The sequence below is a fragment of the Sus scrofa genome, chromosome X (genome assembly GCF_054392235.1).
Source record: "Sus scrofa isolate SSC_HxYL_T2T_F1_AM1 chromosome X, Sscrofa_HxYL_maternal_Yorkshire_Landrace_v2.0, whole genome shotgun sequence".
NCBI lineage: Eukaryota > Metazoa > Chordata > Mammalia > Artiodactyla > Suidae > Sus > Sus scrofa.
In genome coordinates, this window is record NC_139401.1 from 123,099,078 (window position 1) to 123,114,655 (window position 15,578).

The 15,578-nt window shown below is 37.8% G+C and overlaps 1 long non-coding RNA gene across 11 annotated transcripts in view; it reads left to right on the forward strand.

The window, feature by feature from the left end:
- Positions 1-15,578, forward strand: part of LOC102158351 (uncharacterized) — a 758,918-nt gene that overhangs the window by 172,494 nt on the left and 570,846 nt on the right. Inside the window, exon 6 of one of the 11 annotated variants that reach the window (XR_014835890.1) lies at positions 8,323-11,080. The exons of the other annotated variants lie outside the window; for them this stretch is intronic. This is a non-coding gene — a long non-coding RNA (uncharacterized LOC102158351). Of the gene's footprint in view, positions 1-8,322; positions 11,081-15,578 lie in introns of those variants that run through there. 11 annotated transcript variants of the gene reach the window in all.

The following is a 15,578-nucleotide window of genomic DNA, read 5'->3' on the forward strand; positions in this document are numbered from 1 at the left end:
AAAAATATTATATACTTTATATAAATACATCTTTCTCTTAAGTTACTGACCACGTTTTATAGCATAATTTTGATGCAGAGGAATGCCTGTTAGGGAGCCAATAGTTCTCAGTATTAGTCACCAGACACCCAATACAGAGATTTAGGGAGAAAACAGGATTCATTTGCCAAGTAAGGTTTTTCAAATTGAAGAGGAAGATTAAAAATATCTTGGAAAAAAAAATATCTTGGAATTTGTAGCCCCTCATGAAAGTGATCGACCATAAGTACTATCTCAAAGTGCTGATGTGTTAGACAATGTAACTGTATTTGAGGACATTGGGAGTACATTTGAAGTAACACCTAGAGGTATTTCTTTGATGAAGCAGGGTTGAGACTATCACTGGACCGAGGTAGGTAGACTCAAATTTATTGTTAATTTCTCACTCAAGCTTCTTCTGAGTTCATCCTATCATTAATGATCTTGAATCCAACTAGCAGTGTTTGAGAGTAAGGGAAAGTAATATAACTATATAAAAATTAATATTTTATATTTATTGAAGAGTTTGTTGGTCCACAGACAGTTTTGCTGCATTTTGGGGTTCATTGCCTTCCAAGATTATTTACCTCTATAGTTAATAAATCTTATTTTCTTTATTTTATAAGTTAGGAAGTGAGATTCAGGAAAGAAAAAAAAAGATTTTCTAAGGACATAGCTCGTTACTATGTATCTTATGGTATTTCTGTGCTACAATCTTGTTCATATTTTAATTATAAAATAAGTATCTATATAAAGCATTTGTGTTTCATAGTTACAGTATCATGAGATCATCATATTGTCCCATTTTTTCATCTATACTTTTTCAAAGCTGGGAAGAGCTAGGAGATCTTGGTCTTAGGTCCTGGGCCACCACAAAATAGACTGACTTGAACAAGTCAGTCAGCTATTCTGGGTCTCTGGTTTCCTTATGCTTAAAAAGGAGAACATTTAACTGGATAATCTCTAACTTCTCAGTGAGTCTATATGGATTCCACAACCCACAGATCTATCATGCATCTTTAATTCCCAGATCCAATCAATCACCAACTTCTGCTGGCTCTCTCCTAAATATTATTTGACTTTATCAATGCCCCTTCATCACAGCTGCTATTCCCATTGTTAAGAGCCTCAGTATCTTTCAGCAGGCTCATAACTGGTTCCTCTGGCTCTCTTGACCCCTTCCACTATCTCTTTTTTATGGTTATCTCTTTTTTTATGGTGCCAGGGTGATTTTCTAAAACACTAATTTGATCACATCATACTGTAGGTTATAAACCTTTCGTGGTTCCTCTATTGCTATAGTGTGAACATGGTTTGCATAATCTAGCTCTCCACTTTTCTCCTCTTTCCTCCTCATTTTCAATGATTGAACCAAGCTAATTAGGTTACCCCTCTGCTTCAGAACTGCAGAAACTCTGCCAATATTTGCAGTGCCTAGTCCAGGGCCTAAAGTACAGTAGATGCTCAATAAAAGTTTGAATACAGTTATAAGTTTGGGTCTACAATCACAATGTGTCATGGCAATCATTCACTCTCAGGTTCTTTGTCTAGGAGCTCTAGTGTAGGTTAGGTGCCCCTCCTCTGTGCTTAATCAGCCCCCTCTGCTGACTCCTCTAGCAATACTCATCACACAGGATGATAATTGCTTGCTTGCTGTTTTGTCTGTTTCTGTAGACAGTGAGCAACTTGGGGGCAGGACCCAAGTCTTTGTAATCATTTTAATCCCAGTACCTAACACATGGCAGGCAACTGAATACTTGAATAAATGAATGAATGAAAGAATGACACAGAGGACTCGAGTATATTAATAAACACCTATATATCATACTGGCTTCTATGTTTGTCCAAATAAAAGGTTAAAACCCCTATTTAAAGAAGAAAGAGACTTTATTCTAATAGCAAATGTCTAGAAGAATGGGCTCTTTTTGCTCTTGGACCTCTGACTTCAGCCAGTTGACTCACTGACATATTGGTGGAAAATGCAAGTATTGACCACCATGGGAGACTGCATCCTCAAGGTGGGGAAAGGAAACAGGATTCCTTAAGGAACAGGGGACAGCTGAAACTGTGAGGATGGTTCAGGCAAAAGAAGGACAAATAAGAAGAAACCATCAGGCAAAAAAAAAAAAAAAAAAAAAAAAAAAGCTGAGAACTGGTTTCCACTGTGTGACTCTTCGTTTTTGAAAATGAGAAGGTATTTATTTTACATACTATGGTAATTAAGCAAAAAAAACCCCTTCTGTGACGAAAAAGTGAAGGTTGGTACATGCGTTCAACGAAAGCAGGGAAAATTACACTAGCGGAGGAAAAGATTCCATATGTTCTCCAATACCTAGGCACAACTGGGTGCCGCTTTAATGACTTTCCAAATGCACCCCGTTGCTCTTAGGTATTGAAGAACATATGGCACGTTTCCCCTTTAACTGTGAATTTCCTTGCTTTTGTCAGTTGGTGTCTCAAGCTTAATGTATTTTAATGCAGTTTTGCGGGTGTGAATACAGTCCAAAGTTGTTATGAGAGAGACCATGTTAATAGTATACACAGATGTTATCTTTTAGTCTTCTCTAAATATGCTGTGAAAATCTACATATACAGGTCTAACTTTGAAATTGTTAATAAAGGCCCTCCGAGAGTTTTCAAATCGTTCTTCTTAGCTCCAAACTTAGCATGGATGATAAATGACCATTTAGTTGCCAATATAGCACAATATTTCAATTTCCTGCCTTCCCAAAGGTATTTGAAAGGTTGTACGAAGTTCATACTCACAGTATGTGTTGTCTACAATGCTGTGATCTCCGACTGGATAACTTTAACCAAAACCTTTTCAATTAACTCAACACATTCCTGGAGAAAACCAGCTCACTTAAGGCTCTGAACAAATATGTCTTTATTGATTTTCTTGGCAAAGACTCCCTAAATTATGGTGAAATCTGTTCTTTCAGATGATGTACAAAAGGAACGACAAACAATAAATGAACAGAAGGATGATCAACATTTTATCTACAAAAGCTACAGATTTAACCGTCTGTATTTTTTTTTTTTTTTTTTGGCACACACAGCCTCTGAGAATGTTAATGAAAATCTAAAGGAAAGGGGAAAACAAATCCCTATTCACAGTCCTGCCACCCCCTGCAAATCAAATTGTTTTCAATTTTTCCTCATCCCCTTCTAGTCCCTGTCGATATGCATACATAATTTTTACATAATTACACTTCTAGTGTAGAAGCAATTTTGTAATCTGGGTTTTTTCCTATTTAAAATTATAGCCATTGGATTCTAAGGAAAGCAATATAGCACATTCTTGTGGACAGATAGAGGAGAACCTAGAGTAGAAAACTGAAACTCATGTACAGAAATTTGCCAGACAGTTAAAGCTCAGCATTTCAAAGTACAGAAAGATCCCTGACTAGACTAGGTTGGCTCATTGTTTGCTTCTGAATCCTCATTGTGTAAGCAGGGGAGCCAAAGAGGGCTGCTTGTGATTGTCCTGTTATTCTGAGAACCAGGCTGCCCAGAGAAAGGAGCCCAGTGTGGTCCATGGACAACTCCACTGGGGGCTTAATATCAGCCAAATAAAAGAAAACTAGGCTCATTTCTGGTGAGTCACCATCAGACTGACTGCAGAATGAGCATTTCTGAAGTGTATAACTTTTAGGAAAGCTTTCCCTTTCTGTTGACCAAGGACCTTAAGCTCACTACATCAAGGTGAAGGCTGTGAGACTAAGGCTCATTTTAGGGAAGGTGAATAGCAACAGACACACTAATTAGTGTTGTAGTTAAAAATTATGGCCAAACTGTTATCAGAGTGACAGAATACCCAAGTAAAAGTTTATACATGTAGTTAAATATGTACTTATTTGATGCAACACTTTCTAGTACGTAGAAATGTGAGTATAAAACAGTTATGTATTTCAGCTAAAATCCAAGTTTGGCTTAATATTTATTCGTTGGCTGTTCCAAGCGGTAGTTCACTTGAGGAAGAAAAAGAAATGTCTAATATTGTTTTCACAACATTGGCAATGTTAGAAAAATAATTAAAATCTAAGTTTGTGGGTTCTTTCTCTAAGTTCATGTCCTTGAACCAATTCTCTCTGTTTATCCTTTGTAAGTTTTAACATCAACCAACCCCTTTTGCTTGCCTGCCTTCAGCTGACTAGGATGTTAGCCAGAATATGGATGGCAGCTATTGTGCTATGATTTTTGCAAATGTCTGAAATATCAGACTTGGAAGTCTTTGCTTAGAGAAATATGGCTTGTATGCTATACCTATATATTTTTTTCAATTTTGATTGATAGTCTAACTTGTTTTACTCCAGACATATGAGCTAAGGCTAACTTGTACTGTTGCTTTGCTAAAATCATGAAGACTGAAATGTACACAAGAATTGGTGAAACTTTACGACAAATGGAATAACATAATTTAGGAATAATACTGCAAAGGTGCTTAAGCTCCCTCTCCCCAAGTATCCTTAACAACAGAGGAGTGTGAACTCTTCAAGGGCTTTGGAGCAGTCTGTCACAAGCTTGAAATTTCTTTGAAGATAGTTTTTTTTTTAATTTTTTATATTAAAATGTCATAGGTTTTTACATACTACTTCATGGCATGTTCATGTTTGTTTTGACTTTTCAAAATATTTTACATTGTCAGATAAATTGTGTAACTTTTCCTTTCAAATCTTTAAGGAAAATAGATTTTCCAGAAAGATGTCTTGTTTATTCCATGGGTTACAGTGATTACATGTGCCTGTTGAGAAACACAACATAGTGGCTCTAAGAATTTATCTTTCAATCACTAAAATAAATTTTAGAATTAATTACATACCAGGGAACATGAAATACCTGGAGCATTTTGCCACTGAACTTTAGCCCACCAGATCACCAATATGTGATAATACATGTAAAAATGATTTGAAATAGTCCTTGGTACTATATTTGTGTTAGGTTCTAGCATTTGCTGATTTTTTTTTCTTCCTCTCTATGGAGTTGGCACTTAAAGCTTTCCCAGCTCATTTGCTCTTCTGAAGTTTTCATGTTAGAGTTTTAGAATGTGCTTTGAAGATAGACAGACCTAGATTTAAATCACATCTCTGTCTTGTATTTACCTTCTCTTAAATGGTTTTCTCATCTGTAAAATGGGAATAATAGTACCAGTTTCCCAGGGTTTTGAGAATTAAATGAGGCTATATATATAATCATCACCTTCCAGCACATAGAAGGTGTCCCCAAAATGGTAGCTCCTCTTGCTGTGTACCTCATTGTCCCCTAGTACATCTGGGCTGAATTCTTTTTTTTTTTAATTTATTTTATTTTATTTTTTTCAAAGCATTTTTTTTATTACTCAAATGAATTTATCACATCTGTAGTTGTATAATGATCATAACAATCTGATTTCACGGGATTTCCATCCCATAGCCCAAGCACATTCCCCCCACCCCCCAAACTGTCTCCTTTGAAGACCATAAGTTTTTTAGTGTCTGTGAGTCAGCATCTGTTCTGCAAAGAAGTTCAGTCTGTCCTTTTTTCAGATTCCACATGTCAGTGAAAGCATTTGATATTGGTGTCTCATTGTATGGCTGACTTCACTTAGCATGATAGTTTCTAGGTCCATCCATGTTACTAAGAATGCTGGCATTTTGTTCTTTTTAATGGCTGAGTAATATTCCATTGTGTATATGTACCACATCTTCTTGACCCACTCCTCTGTCGATGGACATTTAGGTTGTTTCCACGTCTTGGCTATTGTAAATAGTGCTGCAATGAATATCAGAGTACATGTGTCTTTGCAAGTCATGGTTTTCTCTGGATAGATGCATCTGGGCTGAATTCTGTGACTGTTTTTGCTCCTGGGCTCTGTGAGCTAGTATAGTTGGGTAAGGGAAGACTCTGGATCTCTTCTGCTAGGATTCTCATTGTTCTCTTTTCTAGAAATGAGATAGGGATTCTTTCTTTGTCACTTGACAGAAAACAGGGATATCTGCACATTTTTTCAGGCAAAAAACAAAAGCAGTCTAGGTGAAAGTAGTACCTTCCTAATTACATTCTAGACTAAACCATGTGCCATTTTGAAATTACCAGGATTTTAGGATATTATATGATGGATTTGCACATTGAAATATTGTGTTCCTTATCTGACTGGATTTTGAGAATTTCTTTGGAAAATATGATTTGTTTTGAATAGAGATTTAAAGGTTTGAGCTGCAGTCCAAAAACTTCAATCACATAATAATTATAAGCACCAACATTGTCCCAAACACTATTCTGAGCACCTTACAAATATTAACTTGTTTAATACTGCAAGCAACTCAGTGAGGAAGGTGGTCATATTATCATCCTTAGCTCATGAATGAAGAAATTGAGGTAAAGAGAAGTTAAGTAATTTGTCTTAGGCCATATAGCCAGTAAGTGGAAGACCCAGGATTTGAATCCAAGGAGGCTGGATTGCAATTCAGATCTGTGCATGTGTATGCATGTACACACACACTATACACGTGTGTGTGTGTGTGTGTGTGTGTGTGCGCGCGCGTGCGTGTGTTGGTTCTATCTACCTGTCCAGTTGTAGTAATATCCTAGGTGTATGGTCTCTACCTTCTCTTTTTCTTAGTGTACTATCTGATGTCATTGTCAGGGTTCAAATTCTAGCTCCATCATTACCGAGCTGTGCCTTATTTTTCTCACTTATAAAATGTGGGCAATAACGGTACCCACTTTTGTCACCCAGGATTCTTGGTTGCAAGCAACAGCAACCAATTCCAGTTACCATAAAAAAAACAGAAGATTTCTTGGAAGGTTATTAGGAAGGTTGGCAAAGCGGGTTCAGAAAATGGCAGAAACTAAGGAAAAACTGCAGGATCAGGTTAGGTACTCCTATCCACATCTTCTAGACTCTAAAAGCCACTTTTGGCACCATCACCACTGATCACTTGATGTCTCTACTGCTTAAAGACAGTGCTCATTTCTTTTTCGTTCTTTCTTTCTTTTTTTTTTTTTTTTTTGCTCTGTAGGGCCATATCTGGAGCATGTGGAAGTTTCCAGGCTAGGGGTGGAATCAGAGATGCAGCTGCTGGTCTGCACCACAGTTCACAGCAGTGCCAGATCTTTAACCCACTGAGTGAGGCCAGGGATTGAACCCGCGTCCTTATGGATACTAGCTGGGTTCATTTCTGCTGAGCCACAAAGGGAACTCCCAGCTGTCCTCATTTCTAATGCCAAGGCATTGATGGGATTATCAGTTTAACCCAGTTTAGGGCACCTGGTCTTGCCCTGGCCCAGGGAATAGGGAATGTCTGGTTCTGGCAGTGGGATTCTGCCTTTCATCAAGATACATTCAATGGCAGTGTTGCCAAAAAAAAAAAAAAGGGAAGAATGTTCAGGACAGCCAAAATATTTTAGACAGTTAAAAAGCAAATCAAAACAAAATGAAACAAACAGAAACTGCTGGACAAAAGTCTATGATCCACCTCATAGGGTTATTGCAAGGATGGGTGGTTAGTTTCCCACAATGACAAGCACAGGGCTAAGAAAGCACAAAATAGTTGCCTAATAAATGTTTGTAGATTAATTTTCCTGGATCATTAGTAGGAAAAGTCAGTAAAACTTGGTGAATAATAATACCATATATGACATAACTATTTTGTTTTTGCCTTTTTTTTTTTTAGGGCCGTGCCTTTGGCGTATGTAAGTTCCCAGGCTAGGGGGTCGAATCAGAGCTGCAGCTGCTGGCTTACGCCACAGCCACAGAAATGCCAGATCCAAGCTGTGGTCTGCGACCTACACCACAGCTCACAGCAACGCCGGATCCTCAACCCAGTGAGTGAGGCCCTGCATCCTCATGGATACTAATAGGATTCGTTTCCACCATGCCACGACGGGAACTCCCCGACATAACTATTTTTATAAGCCCTGTCACAAGTGTATTATCATGTAAACCTCATGCCTCCCTCTGAGGAAGGCACAAAACATTTTCAGTTACTTTGCTATGACCACAGAAAGTGCGTTCTTCTTTTCATTCCATTCTGCGTGCTGCCCAGCAGAGCGGGTCTGTATTTTTAACTATCTGAGCTAAAATTTCCCTAGGAATAGTCTGGCTTTAACTAGGCAAACAAAGAATAATTTGATCCTATGGTATTTAATCAGCATCATATATAAAAGAGCAGGGTTTACTTGAAGGAGCCCTGAAGCAGAAGATCCATGGAGATAACTTGGGTAGTGACTATGAGCCTCAATAAGGGAGAAGAGATGCATAATGGAGATCTTCTTTTTTTTTCCTCCCGCCGTGACCATGGCCTGCGGAATTTTCTGGGTAAGGGGTCAAACCCGGGCCACAACAGTGACCTGAATAGCTGCAGTGACAAGCTGCCGGATCCTTAACTCACTGCATCACAAGGTAACTCCCAGCAGCGATTTTTAAGGGTCTTTTCAGATCTGTTCTTCTGTGACTTGGACAGTATATTAATTAGAATAATGCTAGGTTCTGTAACCAGTAAACTCCCAAGGTTCAGTGCCTTAACACAGTGAAAGTTTACTTGTTACACAGTGGTCTAATATGGGTGTTCCTAGTCAGTGATAGGTAGGACTGGGCTCTGCCCTGTGTGTGCATTTAGTGACTGAGGCTGTCGGAGGTACTGACATCTTCAACTTGGTGCATTCAAGGTTGCCCTGGGTGTTAAAATCCAGAAAGTGGGAAGGGAAGGAGCATAGAGGATTTCTCAGATAAGGGCTGTGCCAGGAAGTGTTGCACATAACTTTTGTCCACTTTTTATTAGCCAGACCTGACCACTATTAACCGCAAGGAAAGTTGGGAAGTGTAGTCTAGCTGGGTGCCAGGAAAAAGGAAAATGTGCATATTGGTGAAGTAGTTTCTGTCACAAATCATCATCATCATCATCATCATCATCATCATAATTAACATTTTGGGACACTTCTGTGCCAGGTTCTGTGCTATGTGCATTTACAAGTATTGCTTCACCTAGCCTTGCAACCCTAATGAGGTGGGTACTATTTTTAGCCCTGTTTTTTGAATGAGAAAACTGAGGTTCAAATCATTCAACAAATAAGTTTTGAAGCTGCACACTGAATTTGGTTCTAGTTGACCCCAGAGCTGGACCTCTTAACCTCTATACTTTCGTAACTGTCCTATGAGATTATTCTATGTTGGAACGTATTCTGCTGAGTTCTAACCTAATGGAAACACAAATCATGTAGCAAAAGGCTTTATTTAGTTCTGTGGGTGTTTATATCATGTTATATAGCTGGACAACTTCCAGTCATATTTCAGCTCTCCACAGGTGAGCTTTCAAAAAATGTCCATAGATGAATATACTGCTTCAGGCAGATTCTCATCTACAGTTTCTCTTGGAACTTTGTCCATAGAGGGTATATGAAGTGTTTATGAACCCAGGGAATGATGATTGGAAATGAGGTTGGAAACCTCACAAGCTACCTCTCTGATGAGGTTTCCAGTTCCCTTTGAGTCATATGGGACACTGATCTAACTGCACTCTTTTGGTATTGGGAGAGTTCTGCTTTGGGTCTTGGCCATCATCAGAAGGGCTGGGAAGCGAGCATTCGGGGATGCAAGTTAGCATGGCTCTGTGGCCAAGGTTATAAAGAAGTCAGACTCCCTGAGGTCAGGAGCCTCACATGCTCAAGGCAGCTACCCTTCAAGATGCCTGGTTTGCCAAGGAACATGCACCTGGAGAGAGCAGAGACCTGGTTGTAACAAACCCCTGCTCTGTGGGGGCAGAGGGCTGTGGCAAACTTGCATTATCATACTATTTGACTAGGGATCGTGGCCTGATGGGGGAGGTCTAGAAGCTTGCTATGAGGTTTCTCCAGTACTGGGAGAAAATATATATCAACTCAAAGATTTGGATGAAGTAAGACCAATCTCAGAAAGCTGTAAGAATTAAATGAGTATGCTTGTAAAGTTTTCAGAACAGGGCCCGATACCTAGTAAATTCTGATCATTTCCTGAGGACAGTTTTAGACATAGAATCGTGGGGTCGAGGAATATATCTATTTTTAGGATTTTGAATGCATATTGCCAAATTGCTCAATAGAAAGGCGTACTAATTTACTCTAAGTAGTGCATGGCAGTGCCTTTTGTCTGAAACTCTCTTATCACTTGTCCTTCTTCATCGCTATAGAAATGCTTCATATGACAAGGACCATGTCTAACTGGTGAATTGTATCCTTATTACTTAATAACAAGTATAGGTAACAGATTACTTTATAAATATTTGTGAAATTAGTGACCTATGTATTTTTGTTTTAAAAGTTGGCTTGTTAAGCAAAAACTTTCTTTGAGTTTCTTGTTTGCCTTTTAATGTTGTTTATGGCTTTTTTTAATTTGCATTTTTCTGATTAGTAATAAGACAATGTATTTTCCTCATGTTTATTGGCAATTTGTATTTCATCTTTTGTGAATTGTCTGTTCTTATTTATTTATTTTTCCATTGCAGTGTTTGTCCTCTATTATTAATTTGAAGCATTTTCTCTATATTAGAGAAATATTATTATTTCTCTATATTAATCTTTTTTCATATATTGTATAGTTGTTTCTCTGACTTTGTTGTTTACCTTAATTTTGTTTATGGCATTTTTGACACGTAAAATATTTTCTTATTGTATAGTCAACTATTTTCATCTTTATACTTCTGTCTTTGGTATTATACCTATAATGCCTTTTTTCACTTTAAGATTATGTTTTCTTTCAGGTTTTATGGCTTCAGTTTTTTACCTTTAACTTTTTATATCATTTGGAATTCATGTTGTCTCATTTTACCCTCAAAAAGTTAACAATTATCCCAGCATCTTTTTTTCCCTGCTGATGTGAAATATCACCCTTATCATAAACTACCTTGGTATGTATTTTAGGGACTGTTTCTATCCTTTTCTTTCATGATCTATTATTGATCTTCTAGTCTAGTCCTGTGCTGGTATTATGCTGTTTTAATTATTATTGCTTTAAGAAACATTTAAGTATCTGGCAGGGCAAGTTCTTCATTACTCTTATTTTTGTCAAAAGTATATTGGTTATTAAATAGATCAACAAACATAAAAACTCTGTTATGTATGTATGCATCTCTGAAATTTGTAATTCCCTAAAATATGTTTTCTCTTTTTTCGAGATATGCACATACTTTTACAGATAGTGGTCCCAGAAGGCTGTTATAGCCGAAGCATATACTTTTTGAGTGTATGAAAACATTTCCAGTTCCTTATTATGCTGAGTATTGTAGCATTTTACAACTGGAAGTTAGCTTCAAGATCATCTAGTCCAGCTTCCTTATTTCACAAATGAGGAATCCAAACTTCAGCAGTCAGGCAGTTAGTGGCAAGGCTAGGGAGAAAACCAAGCAAGCCTCTTGACTCCACGATATCAGCACAAAAGAGATGATAATGAATAATTATCTTATCTCATGCACTGACATCCATGATAGTATTTAACACATACCCTTTGACACAGAATTCTCCTGAAATTTGCTTCTTCTTTCCCTTCTCTTCCTCACACCCCAATTTAAAGGTCTAAACAAACCTCTTTCTGCCTCTATCATAGACTTTATAAATATAAATGTTGTATGTAGTACATAGTATTTTACCAGAAAAGTACAATAAGATAAATTTAGACTATAGTTTGAGCATGTAATTATAGTATGTCAGGAAACAAAGAGAGTTAAAAATGCAAAGCTAAGCCCACAGCGATAAATATTGTACAAGACATTCATTGCATTACGGAAATCCAAAAGAATTTGCAAAATCTCTTTCTGAAGAGTTGCATTTGGCTTTGTAGTGCAGAATCATTAAATTGAGCTGTTCTTTTGGATATGCCCAAACTGTACCTTTTCAAGTAAGTTTAGCAGTTCAGGAGATTAGATCGCAGCGCTTTTGGAAGAGATACGTAGCCTGTCATACTTAGCTCACTTGGCCTAAATCAGCTCTGACCAGCAAAGACCAAAAGTTATGTTCACCTCAGATGTCTATGTTGGCCTCTTGAGGAATGTTTGGATTGTAACGTTTACTACTCTGAGCCCAAGTAGTATGGTTGTACTCCAAGAATCTGCAGGCTCAGTAATAAAGATCTTTGATGGAATTTCTTACCAAGGAGTCAATATTGAATAGGCAGAGACCACGGAAAGTTGACAAGTAATTATCTAGCCAGGATTTAAATTGAGATAAGAAGAGATTTGAAAGAGGATAAGGACCTATGATTCTATTCCTGTTTATGATGCATAAGGTGCTTGTTTCAGTGTCAGCATTCAAGAATGTTTATATCTCTCACAAAGGGAATTGTTTATAATAATGGGTGAGGGAGACCTCTGCCAATCTTGGAAAAGAAACTGCCTTAGTGGAAGAAAGTCATGAACCACTGAGTTCTTACTATTGGGTAATACTTAAATGTTATGCTCCTCATTCTCATCAGTAAAGAGTTGAACATTCTTTGGGTATATGTCATGCCATCAGGCACAATGGAAACTTACGGATTTGGGGTTAGGCTCCAAGGTATGGTGGACAAAAGTTAGGCAAAATGAGTTTCAGTTTCATTTTAGCTACTATATGTCTGGGCACATCACCATCCTCGGGCTCAAATAGTACTCTGTCTGAGTCATGGACGCCTCTGAGAACTTGATGAATATTATGGCTACTGTAGAGAAATGTGTATGCATACTTTATGTCTCCCCCCTCCACCACACACACATATCGGGTTCAGAATCTCTGGTTGAGGTGATAGCCAGATTCCTTCCTATTCTATTAGGACCTCTGCTCAAAAAGGTTTTCTTACAAAGTAAATTTCAGAAGTGATTCCATAAATGTATGAGAGAGTGGTTTTGAGTTTATAAAGTGAATAATTTCTCCTAGTGGTTATATTTTTAATGATGGGCTTTCCCACATTTTGTGTATGTGTGTATACATACATGTGCATATGCAGAATTTCATAGAAGATGACCAATAAAGTGTTTAGTAGTTACTTACTATCCTCTCATTTTGGGTAACTTTAGTAGTTGATCTTCACTGAGAAAGAAAGTAAATAAATGACTTTAGTCCAATTATGAGATTTCTATGGTGCATAATTTTGAAATATCCTGTATTCTCAGCATTATATACATATGAATTTCTTGATGAGGGATAGAGGGACTCTGCTATCATGTTATATTTAGTTGAGAAAGTCTATACATTTATTGTTTCTTCATTGATTTATCCATTCTTAATATGGTAATTAAGAGGAAAGCAAGAAGATATTTAGATTTTTAGGGGCCTGAGACAAGTCTGGGTTGTAAACCTGCTTCTAACTCTCAGTCTCCACCTACCACATAATTGCCTCTATTTCCAGCCCCCAGTTTTCTTATATAATGTCTCTGAAAATTTGGATAAGAGTCCAGCGTACAAAAGTCAAACCGTCAGTTTGCATGATTTAAGTTCGTTCTGTTCTCAGAAAGCTAAAATATTATTTATTTGGTAATTATATTTTGAATTTTTTTTTGCCCGTGCCTGTGGTATGTGCAAGTTCCTGGGCCAGTACTGAATCCATGCCACAGCAGCAACTCAGGCTGCTGCAGAGACAATGCCAGATCCTTAACCCACTGTGCCACAAGGGAACTCCTATACTTTGAATTTTAAATACACTCTTCAATGAGTAATATGGCTAGAATTTTTCACATATTTTTATTTTTTATTTTATTTAAAATTTTTAATTTTTTTCTTTTTCAGCTATACCATGCGACATATGGAAGTTCCCAAGCTAGGGGTCGAATTGGAGCAGCAGCTGCCAGCTTACACCGCAGCCATAGCAATGCAGGGTCTGAGCCATGTCTGCAGCCCACACCACAGCTTGCCACATCGCCAAGTCCTTAACCCATTGAGCGAGGTCAGGAATCAAACCTACATCCTCCTGGACGCTATGTCGGGTTTTAACCCACTGATCCACAATGGGAACTACCCCACATATTTTTTAATTGAATTTTAAATTCATAATTAAATTTGCTATTGGCCAACTTAAGCCCAATACATGTCAGAATGAAGCTAAAAACTTTGCACTTTGGGCATGTCTAATGATCTTTGTTTCAACTGGGTTGTATTTTTGATACTCTCATTTCCATTTACAGTCTTTTTTTTTTTGCCTTTTCTAGGGCTGCTCCCGTGGCCTATGGAGGTTCCCAGGCTAGGGGTCTAATTGGAGCTGTAGCCGCCGGCCTACGCCACAGCCACAGCAATGCCAGATCCAAGCCGCGTCTGTGACCTAACCACAGCTCACAACAATGCCAGATCCTTAACCCACTGAGCGAGGCCAGGGATTGAACCCGCAACCTCATGGTTCCTAGTCGGATTTGTTAACCACTGAGCCATGATGGGAACTCCTGCAGTCATTTTTAAAAAGAATAGAATGTAATAGAATTATTCAAATGATTGCATAAGCACTGATGGTTAGATAAAGATGGTGACCCAGCAAAAATGAAATTGCTGGCTAGCAGTGTAGCTTGCATAAAAAAAGTCTAATGTAAAAAAGTCAATGATAACCTTTAAATTATAGGGAAATCTAACTTTTGGCAAAGTTAATACTCATCATATCTCTCATGTAGCTCTACGAAAAAGTTCCAATAAGTAGATCTATCAGCTCCTTTTTAAAATACATTTTTTAACATCAAAGTGTTACATGCAAAAGTTTTTTTAAAAGGTCCAATAATAATGCTAAAAGGTCTTGAAAGAAAAACATCAATCCCTTCCCCATCTCATTCTCTAGTGGCAACCTCCTTTTAAATTTGGATCTATTTCTTCTGATATTTACTTCCATTCTTCAAAATTACACACATACACACACAAGAGCGCAGGAACAGTTTTTATTAGTTTAGACATTACCTCCTGATTCTTTAGTATGTTACATATGGATTTTAGCTAACATATTTAGTCTTCTCACTGCTACCCACGTCTTCTCAGTATATCTCATTTTTTGGTTTAAATCTATGTTTTACTTTTACTACTATGTTTATACAAATATCATTCACCACTGAGCCTATTGGTGTACTAAGACTTCATTTACTTTCTTTTTCAATGTTTTGTTTTTCCTGAAGTTATTTATTGACCTTGACCTACTTTCCTTTTTTTTTTTTTTTTTTTGTATTTTTGCCATTTCTTGGGCTGCTCCCACGGCGTGTGGAGGTTCCCAGGCTAGGGGTTGAATTGGAGCTGTAGCTGCCGGCCTACACCACAGCCACAGCAATGCGGGATCTGAGCCTCGTCTGCGACCCACACCACAGCTCACGGCAACACCGGATCCTTAACCCACTGAGCGAGGCCAGAGATCGAACCCGAAACCTCATGGTTCCTAGTCGGATTTGTTTCCACTGCACCACGACAGGAACTCCCTATTGACCTACTTTCATGTTACTTTTTCCTTTTGGTTTGTGTTACATTTGGTGGGGGTTTTCAGCATACTTTAAGAGATTTGTAACAATTTTCCATAACTTGTCAAATGACACACCTTAAGCAAATTTCAAAAAGTCAGAAACTTAATTTTGTTTTTGTGTATCTTCAGTGCCTAGAACAGTCCCTACAAAGTAATAGGT